General features: G+C 41.0%; 1 protein-coding gene across 1 annotated transcript in view; it reads left to right on the top strand.

Annotated features, from left to right (window-relative positions):
• Positions 1-12,639, top strand: part of B4GALNT3 (beta-1,4-N-acetyl-galactosaminyltransferase 3) — a 102,757-nt gene that overhangs the window by 16,727 nt on the left and 73,391 nt on the right. The window lies entirely within an intron of this gene.

The raw sequence follows: 12,639 nt of genomic DNA, 5'->3' as shown, positions 1-12,639 counted from the left end.
AATAGGAATAGATGAAGTTGATTTTAAATCAGAAGAGTCTTGAAACACACAAATCGTGAGATCCTTTGTTAGCAAAGTACATATTTTTTAAAAATGTCATCTCCTTTATTCTCATCTCTGGAGAAAGATACAAGCTGATGAGGGCTGATGTTTTCATAATCCTAGTTTTAGTTAGCAGATGGAAGTCCACTACTGCAATTCTATATGGGGGTAAAAGATGAAATGGATGACAAATTGAAGAAAAATTGCAGAGGTAGTAATAAGTGGGTTCAGAACATGTTTGGAAGCCTACAGAGAGGAGGTGAAAAATTAATATTCAAGCTTGATTTAACATGTTGTTTAAGAATTCCATCTTTGATGCCTGAAAGTTAGAAAAATATTTGCATAAGGGACATTCTACAATAGTGAAGCTTTAATTACATTTCTCAGGAAATACCACCTGTCTGTCATGGGAAAACACTTGTCAAAGTAAGAGGTATTAAGGTGGAAGTCGGTATTTACCACTTTGAGAGATAGAAATGAGCATAAAGTGCCTAAGGGACTTGATACAAAAAATAGGGAGGTTCAATTTCTGGGAAATGGCAATATATTGTAATATTTTTAGGGAAACAATTATAAAAAATTGTAGTTCCCCTTACAAATCTGAAGTCGTTTTCTGTTAGTTTAATGAGATAAACATATATTGCCCATAACTTGGTTTGCTCAAAATGATTATGCTTGGTATATTTAGAAATTGGAAAGTCTGAGAGGCAGGAGAAAAAAACTCCAAAGTAGTTTCTTCTAAAACCAAAAAAAAAAAAGTCCTCAAGAAAGGGTTGTTTTTTTCTATATTTTTCTGCCCCTTTATATCTCTAATAAGGTTTGGAAAGTTCCAGAGTAGTGAACACTTTCCCCAGCTGGCAGGGTTTTCGTGATCCAGTCATGTAAGGGAAGGAGCAGAAGGCGAAGGGAGAACAATAGTACCTTGTTTTCACAAGGAACTTTTCGCCTGAGAACTTGGAGAAACTTTGGTCGCAGCCACATTTTAGATCAGAGGTTGTTTGCTTCTCCTTGAAGGAAGATTGCTCTTTTTCCAAACTGTCTGGGAAGGTGTCCTCTGCCACAGCCTAAGGATGCATATGGAGCGAGGGGGGTGGCAAACTGACACACACCCAGCATGATGAGTCCTCGAGTTCACTCAGAACACAGAAGGTAGAGCCTGCTACCTACTTTGTATGGGGAGAAACAAAGGCAAGAGGTGGCAAGAAGTACATACAAACCTACTAAGTCCACTGAGGAAGGAAGCTCACTCAGGTGTGCGGGCTCTTGGTTCTAAGTCATGGCTTCGGGATGGCCCAGAAGCTCAGCAGGCCTCGGTATGCAGTCTAGAATCTCTCTTTGAGTAACTTAACTCTTGCAGGGGGTATTTTGTTTCATGGCTATGGCTTTGCCGGTGTCACTGTTCTACCTTGCCCAAGAGCCCTCCCCTGACCAGCAAGCTGATGTTCCTTGCACTGCCAAAGCTGGGGTAGGGAGAGCAGCCCTGGGAATCTGGTCATTAGCAGTGCAAGGAGAGGGGGACAGTTGGCTGCCTACAACTAGTGAGTGAGGGAGAGAAAATGAACAATTAGGGAAATGTGGAGGAGGGGCTCTTTCTTCTAAGGAGTCTTGATAAGGAAAAAGGTGAGCAAATGTGTCAGGTGTAGATAAAAGGTCCAGAAGAATGAAACCTGAGAGGAAACCAGCATGTTTGGCTAAGGAGCAGGGATAGTCACTGGTGAGTTGCACGATCAGTTGAGGTCTGTTATAACAGAAGGGGGAAAGTAGAAGCCAGGTTATAGAATCATAGAGTATTTGGGCCAGAAGAGAACTTGGAGGTCTTTTTCTTTTAGGCATATGGTTAGGGCTAAGAGCCCTGGGCTGGGAGTCTGGGGATCTGGATTTCCATCTTGGTTCTGATATGAACTGGTTCTGTGACTTTGAACAAGTCAATTCTGCCCTCTGGGCCATGGTTTTCTTATTTGTAAATGAGAAGGCTTGGTCACTTTGTGCTTGAGGTCCCCTCTGGCTCCAACATTATTCCCAAAGAAAGGTATTTGCACCAGTACTGAGGATTCTGTGCTGGAAGTGGCTAGAGAAAGATTGGAAAAAAGAGATTCAGAGAGATGCCTGGATTCAAATCCTGGCTCCAGTCTCTTACTAGCTGTGGGACCTTGCCTTCTCATTCAAACAGGACTGGGAGTTGGGCCCTGGGCCCAGCTCTTATCCCAGAGACTGCTGCCCTCTGCCACTTTCCCCCTCCAGCATTCACTCCTCCCCCCTCACTTGAGAAGGACAGGTTCCATCAATGGGGACAGTGAAGGACAGGTTGGGGTATGAGCCCTGAGTAATGATCATTCTGGGATAATGATCGTTAGGGTCTCAGGGACGCCTTTGATTGGAGAGGCTTAGTGACTTTGGGGGGCATTTCCACAGGCCCTATTGACCATGGACCAATTCCACAGGCCCTATTGACCTATCCTTCCCATAGCCCTCCTACCCACTCTTCCTGTGTACTTCTGAGCTGCCGACCCCCTGCCTCCCCACCTCAGCCCAGGGGTGGGAGGAACTTGTGCCCAGGAATTGGCCAAAGAGTTGGCTGCTTATTTTGGCAGCTCCAACCACAGGTTTCCTGACCAGACCATCAGAAGCTGAGGAACTACAGATGGGGGTCAGTGAGTCATGGGCTCAGGCTCTGCCTCAGGGAGGCAGCTCTCCCTGGAGGTGCCCCTCTAGGAAGCAGACTTCCCCTCTAAAAGAAGAGGGCTGATACTTCTAGATTCTTCCTCACAGGGTCACTGACTTAGGTCAACTAATTTGATGAGCATCCTTGTGTTCCATATAGTGGGAATAATGATCCTGACCTTACAAGGTTGTTGTGGCAAATTGAAAACCTGACATATCTTAAACTCTCAGGAAGTTTGCTTTCCTTTCCTTGGTGCACCTTGAGTTAAGAGTGTACCCCTTAGGTCCAGACATGGAAGAAAAGCAGAAGCAAAGCAAAAAGTCAAGTCCCACATACACAGATGCCCTTGCTTCCCCCATTTTCCCAATTCTAGCCAGAGGCTGACCATGATGGGAAAGCTGGACTTTGCTCTGTGCTGCCTTCCCCTAACCCCTCGTTGTCCTGGGGCAGACAGGCTCCCAGTCATTACCTCACCGCAGGGCCTCGTCTGCCAGAGTGAGTGGTGGAACTGCCTGGGTGGAGAGCTGGAGGCTAATTTTAGACCTGGAGACTCCCTGCCAGCAGCTGTGGCTGGGCAGAGGCAGCTGGGCCTGGCCGCCTGCGGGGAGTTCTAAGTCTCCTTGCAGGGAGCCGTGGGCACAGCCCTCCAGGTCTGCTCCCGGGTACATTCCTGCCTCTGCCTCAGCTGCTGGGAAGGCCTAGGACGAGGCTTTCTCTGCACAGAGGGCGGGGCCTTGAGGCTGCCACTTTCTCCAAGGCCTGTTGTGTTAAGATATTTCTATCTTTTATCCCTTTCCAGATGGCTTTGTAGGCCAGAAACTACTGAGAAAGCACCAAGCCAGTGGGTCCGTGGTGTCTGAAAGGGGGCAGCTGGAGGCAACAAGAAGAGAGTATCCCCAACCTCTCCTGGGTGTAGGGACTAAATCCAGCCTCCCACTCAACACCAAATGAGTAATTGGGTTTAGTGCTTCTCAGCCTTTTTCCTATTGACACATGTAGAAAATGACAGGAAAAGATATTTGTATCCCATATGGGGATAGAGAGATAAAGGTATTTGTGGTTGAATGCAGCCAGCCCTGGAGTTCTATTGCCCCAGGAACCCAAGGGGTTGATACTCAGCACATCTGTTACCCATCTGAAGCCCACTAGTGGGCCATGGGACATCAGTTGAGAAGCTGACATTCTTCAGCACCGTGCTATAGAATGCCAAGTCCCAGGACACATCTCCTGGGTTAATCGTAGACTTATACTGAAAGGAAACCCAGAAAGCATGGAATCTAACCCTCTTTTTGCAGATAAGGAAACTGAAATTCAGAGGTTCCCTACCCTGTTGCAGATTTTGTGGTGAATAATCTTTGCAGTCAAGTTTGAGCACTCACATCTTAGCCATTACATGCTATGATGCAGTGAGTTGACTTGCACAGAAAGCTGGCCTGTGGGGGTGGGGTAGGGGATGGAAAGGCAGGGAAGTTATGTAATCTCTCTAAACTGCTATTTCCCATCTTTAAAATGGAACTAATTTTACTGCTCCTTCTTGTGTAAATAGTTTAAATAAAAACACTATATCACCATAAAAACTGACATTTATTGAGAGTTAATCCTATGCCAGCTACTTTTCAGGTACTGCCTCTTCTCCTCTTCCCTTGGCCCCATCAAGACAACATGATTCCTGTTTTATAGGGCAGTCTGCCTCCTTGCTCTGAGCATTCATCTATTAACAAATTTCTCTTCTCCCTGCCTTCCCTAGGGTGCTGGCTTAACTTTGTCAGTGGCAGTCATTCCGGAGCTGAGATGCTAGAGATATGAAGCATCTGTCCTTACCCCACCCCTAGTGCAAGCAGTGCCACTGTTGGCACATGCCAAGTTCCATGGTTATCTCCGGGGGCCATCACCTTCATCTGAGAAGGTGGAGGCTTTGAAATCCTTAATCTGTCCTGGTGGTTCTCAGTCTGGCTGCGCATTTGAATCACTTGGGGAGCTTTAAGACCTAGTCATACCAAGACCTCACCTCAAGTCAATCAACTAGATATGAGAAGAGGGGGAACTAAACATCAGCTTTTCAGGTGATTCTCATGGGTAGCCAAGGTAAAAACCCTTAGGTCTCCACTTTCTCTCCAGATGGGATGAGCTAAGAAATAAAGGGTGATGAAAAGATAAGGGAGTACATAGCTAAGCAATGACCAGAATACCCTGGGCCCCAGGCTGGTCCAGGGTTAGGCCAGCAAAGACTGGAAATGAGACAAGTAACAGAGAAGGAAGGAGACAATGAAGTGGAAAGGAAAGAGGAGAAAATGGAGAAAAAAAAATGCGTGGTGTTGGAGGATGCTAAATTGCCCCCTGTAATGACCCCATACCTTCCCAATGGTACCTGTCTCATGAGTTTGGTTGCATCCAGTAAATATTTGATCATATGGTATATGTGAACTGCAGGAGATACTCAGAAGTGTGAACTCCCCCCAGCTGGTATTCCAAAAGCTATGGTGTTCTTGCAGAGATGGATGTGTATATCAGAAATAACTAATTCCCTTGACAGTGTTTTCCCCAACAACCAGAAGCCCTGTTACCTTGAGTGGAGCTTATTACACTTGTTTAGAGTGTGTTATATAAAGGCAAGAAACATATCTGTTTTGTGTCTTAGTTACCACTCTATTGCCCAGAACCTAGCATTATCTCCACTTCAAAGAAAGCTGTCAACTGATTCCATATTTAAGTGAATTTGATTATTTAAAACAACTAAAGCAAGGTGAGCTCTGAGGGTATTGGGAGCATGACTATGTCCTGAAGTGCCTGGTAGAAGTAAGAGAAATAAAATCTAGCTAGGGGAGGAAGGCTTTGTGGTGGAGGTAGGATTTGAATTAGGACTTAAATGGTGCAAAGGGTAGGACATAAGGGAGATAAGGGAGCTTGAAGACAGAGAACAAGCATGGATGTGCCAAGGGCATGATAAAGAGCCTGGCCTAATAGGAGAAGAGGCTACTACCTTCCTTACAGAGAGAGGAAAGAGGTCCTTACAGTCCAAGGGCAGCTAAAGTTGAGAGAAAGGGAGGAACCAGCTATGGGAAATGATACAGGCTCAATAGATATATGAAGGATAGATAAATTACTTGATTAATTAAATAAAGTTTCTATCTCCATTTTGAGCCTGATTTTATGACATGAGCAGTCAGCAAATTGAGACCCCTGTGGTAGAGTGGTGTTTACAGGTATTCCATCTAGGAACAAAAGATGTGAAGAAACTATGACACAGAAATAATGGAATAAACTAATTGAGGCAAGGGGTGCCTGGGTGGCTCAGTCAGTGAAGCGTCCAGCTCTTGATTTTGGCTCAGGTCATGATCTTGCGGTTGTGAGATTGAGCCCCGTGTCACACTCTGTGCTGAGCATGCAGCCTGCTTAAGATTCTCTCTCTCTCTCTCTCTCTCTCTCTCTCTCTCTCTCCCCCTCTCTCTCTTTCTCTCTCACTCTCTCAAATAAGCAAAACAAAACAAAACAATAATAACTGAGGCAAAATGGTGGAGGTTATACCAGTGTATATATTTGTCAACACTCATGGGACTGTTCACTTAAAATGGGTACATTATGTTGTATACGAATTATACTTAAGTATGGTTCATTTTAAAACAAAACATACTGGAGCAGAAACTTCCATAGGAACCAGTGCCAGCATAGGATAACCTAAACTGTAATTGAGGCTCAATGTGAACAAGTCTGAGACTTAAAAACTTCAGTGGGAGACATAATGCACGATGTAGTGATTATAGCTAACAATACTGTATTATAAACTTCAAAGTTGCTAAGAAGACTAGATCTTAATTGTTATCACCACACACGCACAAAAAATGATAATTATGTGACATAATAGAGGTGTTAGCTAACTCTATGGTGGTAATCAGATTGCAGCATATAAATATATCAAATCGACAATATTGTAAGTCAATTATATCTCAATAAAACAAAACAAAAACTTCAGGGGACTCACTTATAAAGGAGCCCTCCCACATTTGTGTTTTACTTCTAGGAGCCCTACCAAGTCCTCACAGTGAATACTGGAGGAAAATCCCCTTGTGCTTTCATCGAGGGGAAGAGAAGGGAACCACTGTGAAAAATTCCAGAGCAGTCTATTCTTCTTAACAAGGCCTGCCCTAAGGAGAAACTATTTTACCAGGGCCTAACCTCCCTGGAGGAAGGAAGATACCCAACTCCAGCCAGCTGTAGTCATACTGTCCTACCTAAGGGCAGGGAATGGGAATTGAGAAGCACCAGTGAGGGTCATAGACCAGATAGACAAGCTCACCAAAAGATTGAGACCTAATCATAGGACTGTGGAATACTTCCCCCACACCTTACTGTCACATCCCCAAAGACCTATTTACTGCAGTCCCCCTAACCCAGTATATTGTGTCTACCTTTCAATTAAAAATAACAAGGCATACTAAATGGCAAAAACACAGTTTGAAGAGATTAAACAAACATCAAAACCAGAGTCAGATATGTGGAGATGTCAAAAGTATCAGATCAGGACTTTTAAAAATCTATGTTTGGGGTACCTGGGTGGCTGTCAGCACAGAGCCCAATGTGGGGCTTGAACCCACAAACCATGAGATCATGACCTGAAGTTGGTTGCTTGACTGAGCAACCCAGGCACCTGAAAAGAAATTTTTTTAAATAAATAAAAAATCTATAATTAACATGCTGAGGGCTTTAGTGGAAAAAGTAGACAACATGCAAAAACAGATGGATAATGTAGGCAAAGAAATGGAAATTCTAAGACAAAATGAAAAAGAAATTATAGAGGTCAAAAACACCATAGCAGAAATGAAGAGTGCCTTTGATGGGCCAATTAGTTGACTGGACATGGCCAAAGAAAGAATCTCTGAGCTTGTGGACATGACGAAAGAAACTTACAAAACTGAAAAGCAAACAAACAAAAAGAGTGAAAAAAAAAATAGAACAGATTATCAAGAACTGAGACAACTATAGAAGGTGCAACATATGCATGATGTTCACCATATGTTCTTCATAACAAATGAGAGAAAGGAACAGAAGAGATATTTCAAATAATAATGAGTGATAATTTCCCCAAATTAATCAAACTACAGATGCAGGAAGCTCAGAGAATCATACTCAAACTTCAGAAAATCAAAGATAAAGAAAAAAAAACAAAAACAAAAACACCATGAAAGAAGCGAGAGGAAAGAAGTTTCACCTATAGAGGAGCAAAGATAAAAATGATATTCGTCATCTTGGAAACGATGCAAGCAAGAAGAGAGTGAAGTATTTAAATTATTAAGGGAAAAAACCTACCAACCCAAAATTCTGTACCCTGTGAAATCATCCTTCGAGAAGTGAAGGAGACATGCTTTTTCAGACAAACAAAAATTGAGGGAATTTATTGCCAGTAGACCTGCCTTGCAAGAAATGTTTTTAAAAAGTTCTCTAGACAGGGTCTCCTAGCTGGCTCAGTCGGTATAGCATGCGACTCTTGATCTTGGAGTTGTAGGTTTGAGCCCCACATTGGGTGTAGAGATTATTTAAAAATAAAATCTTTAAAAAAAAAGTTCTCAAGAGAGAAGGAAAATGATATAGGTCAGAAACTCAGATTTATATAAAGAAAGGAAGAGCACTGAAGAATGAGTATGTGAAGGTAAAATTACTTTGATCTTATTTTTCATATTCATTAATTTAACAACAGTTCAAAATAATAGCAGCAATGTATTTGATTATGTATGCTTATCTATTTCTTATGTATGCTTTATGGTCTATGTATGTCAATGGTCTAAGTACATCAATTAGAAGACAGATTATCAGATGGACTGAAAAACAAGACCCAACTATATGTTGCCTATAGAAAACCCACTTTAAGTATAAAGATACATATAGATTAAAAGTAGGGGTGCCTGAGTAGCTCAGTCAGTTAAGCATCCGACTCTTGATTTTGCTTCAGGTCATGATCTCATGGTTGTGCTAGGCATGGAGCCTTCTTAAGATTCTCTCTCTCCCTCTCCTTCTGACCCACCTCCCACCCACTAGCCCACATACTCTCTCTCAAAAAAAAAATAAAACAAAACAAAAGTAAAGGAATGGAGGACAATACACCATGCTAACAATCAAAAGAAAGGAGGAGTAGCTCTGTTAATTTCAGACAGAGTGGATTTCAGAGCAAAGAAAGTTATCAGGGATAAAGAGGGGGCATTATGCACTGATAAAATACACTAAGAGGATATAACAATCCTTAATGTGTAATAGAGCATCAAATATTTGAGGCAAAAAATGATGGAATTGCAAGAAGAAATAGATGAATCCACTATGATAGTTGAAGACTATAATACCCCTCTATCAGAAATAGATCCAGCAGGCAGAAAATCAGTAAGGACATAGTTAAACTTAACAGCACCATTAATCAACTGGATGTAATTGACATTTATAGATTATTTCACCCAACAACAGCATATTACACATTCTTCTCAAGCTCACATGGAACATTCACCAAGATAGAGCACATTCTCGGCCATAAAGCACCCTTTGGCTAATTTAAAAGAGTAGAAATCATACAGTGTCTGTTTTCAGAACACAATATAATTGAACTACAAATTAATAACAAAGATAGCTGGGAAAATCTCAAAATATGTGAGAGGTTAAACAACACACTTATAAATAACACAGGAATCAAAGAAATTTCAAGAGAAATTTAAAAATGTTTTGAACTAAATGAAAATGAAAAAACAACTTACCAAAACTTGTGGGATGCAGTGAAAGCAGTCCTTAGAGGGAAATTTATTGCATTAATTGAGTGCATTTATTAGAAAAGAAGAGAGATATGAAATCATTAAGCTTCCACCTTAGTATACTAGAAAAAGAGCAAATTAAGTCCAAAGTAAGCAAGAAAAGAAATAATAAAAATTTCATTAGAAATCAATGCCATTGAATGGGGCACCTGGGTGGCTCAGTTGGTTAAGTGTCCGACTTCAGCTCAGGTCATAATGTCACGGTTCATGAGTTCAAGCCCAGCATTGGGCTCTGTGCTGACAGTTCAGAGCTTGGAGCCGCTTTGGATTCTGTGTCTCCCTCTCTCTCTGCCCCTTCCCTGCTCACACTGTCTCTCTCTCTCTCAAAATAAATAAACATTAAAAAAAATTTTTAAAAAGAAGAAATTAGTGTCATTGAAAATAAGAAATCAGTAGAGAAAATGCAGTAAACCAAAAGCTAGTTGATCTTTGGAAAGATCAATAAAGTTGATAAGCCTCTAGTCAGACTAAGAAAAAAAAACAGAAGACACAAATTACTATTGTCAAATGTAAGGGAATATCACTATGAAATCACTAGATTTCATAGACATTAAGAAGATATTAAGGAACAGCATAATTCTGCCTGCAAATTTGATAATCTAGGTGAAATAAACCAATTCTTTGAGAGATACAATCCGATAGAATTTATATAAGAAGAAATGAACAATCTGAATAAGTCTACATCTATTAAAGAAATTGAATCAATAATTAATAACCTTCCAAAACAGAAAGCACCAGACCCAGATGGCTTTACTGGCAAATTCTACTAAATATTTAAGGATGGGGGCGCCTGGGTGGCGCAGTCGGTTAAGCGTCCGACTTCAGCCAGGTCACGATCTCGCGGTCCGTGAGTTCGAGCCCCGCGTCAGGCTCTGGGCTGATGGCTCAGAGCCTGGAGCCTGTTTCCGATTCTGTGTCTCCCTCTCTCTCTGCCCCTCCCCCGTTCATGCTCTGTGTCTCTCTGTCGCAAAAATAAATAAACGTTGAAAAAAAAAATTTAAAAAAATAAATAAATAAATATTTAAGGACGAAAGCATACCAATTTTCAACAGTCTCTTTTAGAGGATAGAAGCAAGGAGACTACTTCTAATTCATTCTATAAGGCCAGCGTTACCCTAATACCAAAACCAGACAAAAAAAAATTTACAAGAAAACTGCAGATCATTGTCTCATGAACATAGGTACATACAAAAATCCTTAACAAAATATTAGCAAATCAAATCCAACAATGAATAAAAATAATTACATAACAGCCATTGGGATTTATTTCAAGTCTGCAAGGCTGGTTCAACATTAAAAAATCAATTAATTGGGGCGCCTGGGTGACTTGGTTAAGCATCTGACTTTGCTTCAGGTCATGATCTTGCAGTTTGTGAGTTTGAGCCCCATGTCAGGCTCTATGCTGACAGCCCAGAGCCTGGAGCCTGCTTCAGATTCTGTGTCTCCCTCTCTCTCTGCACCTCCCTGCTCATGCTCTGTCTCTCCCTGTCTTTCAAAAATGAATAAACATTAAACAAAATTTTTTAAATCAATTAATTTAATCTACTGTGTCAACTGACTAATGAAGAAAAATCACATGATTATATCAATACATACAGGAAAAGCATTTGATAAAATCCAACATCTATTCATGATAAAAACTCAGCAAACTAGGAATAGTGGTGAACTTCCTCAACTTGATAAAGGACATCTACAAACACTTATAGCTAACATTTTTTTTTTTTAGTCTATTTATTTTCAGAGAGAGAGAGAGAGAGGGAAGGAGGGAGGGGTAGAGAGAGGGAGAGAGAGAGAGAATTCCAAGTGCTCTGCACTGTCAGCACAGAGCCTGATGTGGAGCTCAAACCCATGAACCATGAATCATGACCTGAGCCAAAGTCTGATGCTTAACCATTGCCCCATCTGTAGGTAACATTCTATTTAATGGTGAGAAGCTGAAAGGTTTTTTTTGCCAAGTTCAGGAAGAAGGCAAGGATGTCTCACCACTACTAAGTCCTAGCTAATGCAATAAGACAAGAAAGGGAAATAAAAGGTATACAGATTGTAAAGGAAAGAACATCTTTTTATATACTACACCAAAGACACAATCCATGAAAGAAACAATTGATAAAACAGACTCTATTACAATTAAAAACTTCTGCTCTGAAAAAAATCAATGTCAAGACAATGGGAAGACAAGTCACAGACTGGAAGAAAATATTCCCAAGAGACACATCTGATACTGGATTGTTACCCAGAATATTCAAGAACTCTTAAATTCAACATGAAAAAGAATGGCCTGATTAAAAAATATACAAAAGTCATGAATAGATAACTCACTAAAGATATCCAGATGACAAGTAAGCATCTGAAAAACATTTTCAACATCATATGCTATTAGGGAATTGCAAGTTAAAACAGCAATGAGATATCATTGCACACTTGTAAGAATACCCCAAATCCAAAATGTGGAGAACACCAAGTGCTGACAAGGATATGGAGCAGCAGAAACTCATTCATTGCTGGTGGAAACGCAAAATGGTATAGTCACTTTGGAAGACAGTTTGGCTGTTCCTTTCAAACCTAGACATACTCTTACCATATGATCCAGCAATCATGCCCCTTGGTATTTACTCAAAAGAGTTTAAGAATTATGCCCCCACAAAAACCTGCACACAGATGTTTATAGCAGCTTTATTCATAGTTACCAACACTTGGAAGCAATCAAGATGTCCTTCCATAGGTGAATGGCTCAATAAACTGGTACATTCAGACAATATACTAAAAAGAAATGAGCCATCAAGCTCTATAAAGACATGGAAAAACCTTAAATGCACATTACTAAGTGAAAGAAGCCAATCTGAAAAGGCCACATGTTGTATGATAACAACATTCTCGGGAAAAGGATGGAGACAGTAAAACTATGGAGACAGTAAAAAACTATGTAAAAAAAAAAAAAAAGTCAGTGATTGCCAGGGGGTGGGGCTGCATGAATAGGCAGAGCAAAGAAGAGTTTTAGAGCAATAATACTATTCTGTATGATACTACGGTGGATACATGTGATTAAATGTTTGTCAAAACTCATAGAATGTATAACTCCGAGAGTGACACTTGTAACGCTAACAAACTATGGGCTTTGGGTGACAGTGATGTGTCAATGTTAAGTTCATT

This window comes from Lynx canadensis, chromosome B4 (genome assembly GCF_007474595.2).
Source record: "Lynx canadensis isolate LIC74 chromosome B4, mLynCan4.pri.v2, whole genome shotgun sequence".
In the NCBI taxonomy this organism is placed as follows: Eukaryota; Metazoa; Chordata; class Mammalia; order Carnivora; family Felidae; genus Lynx; species Lynx canadensis.
The sequence above is the reverse complement of the archived record's forward strand: the minus strand, read 5'-3'. Positions and strand labels throughout refer to the sequence as shown.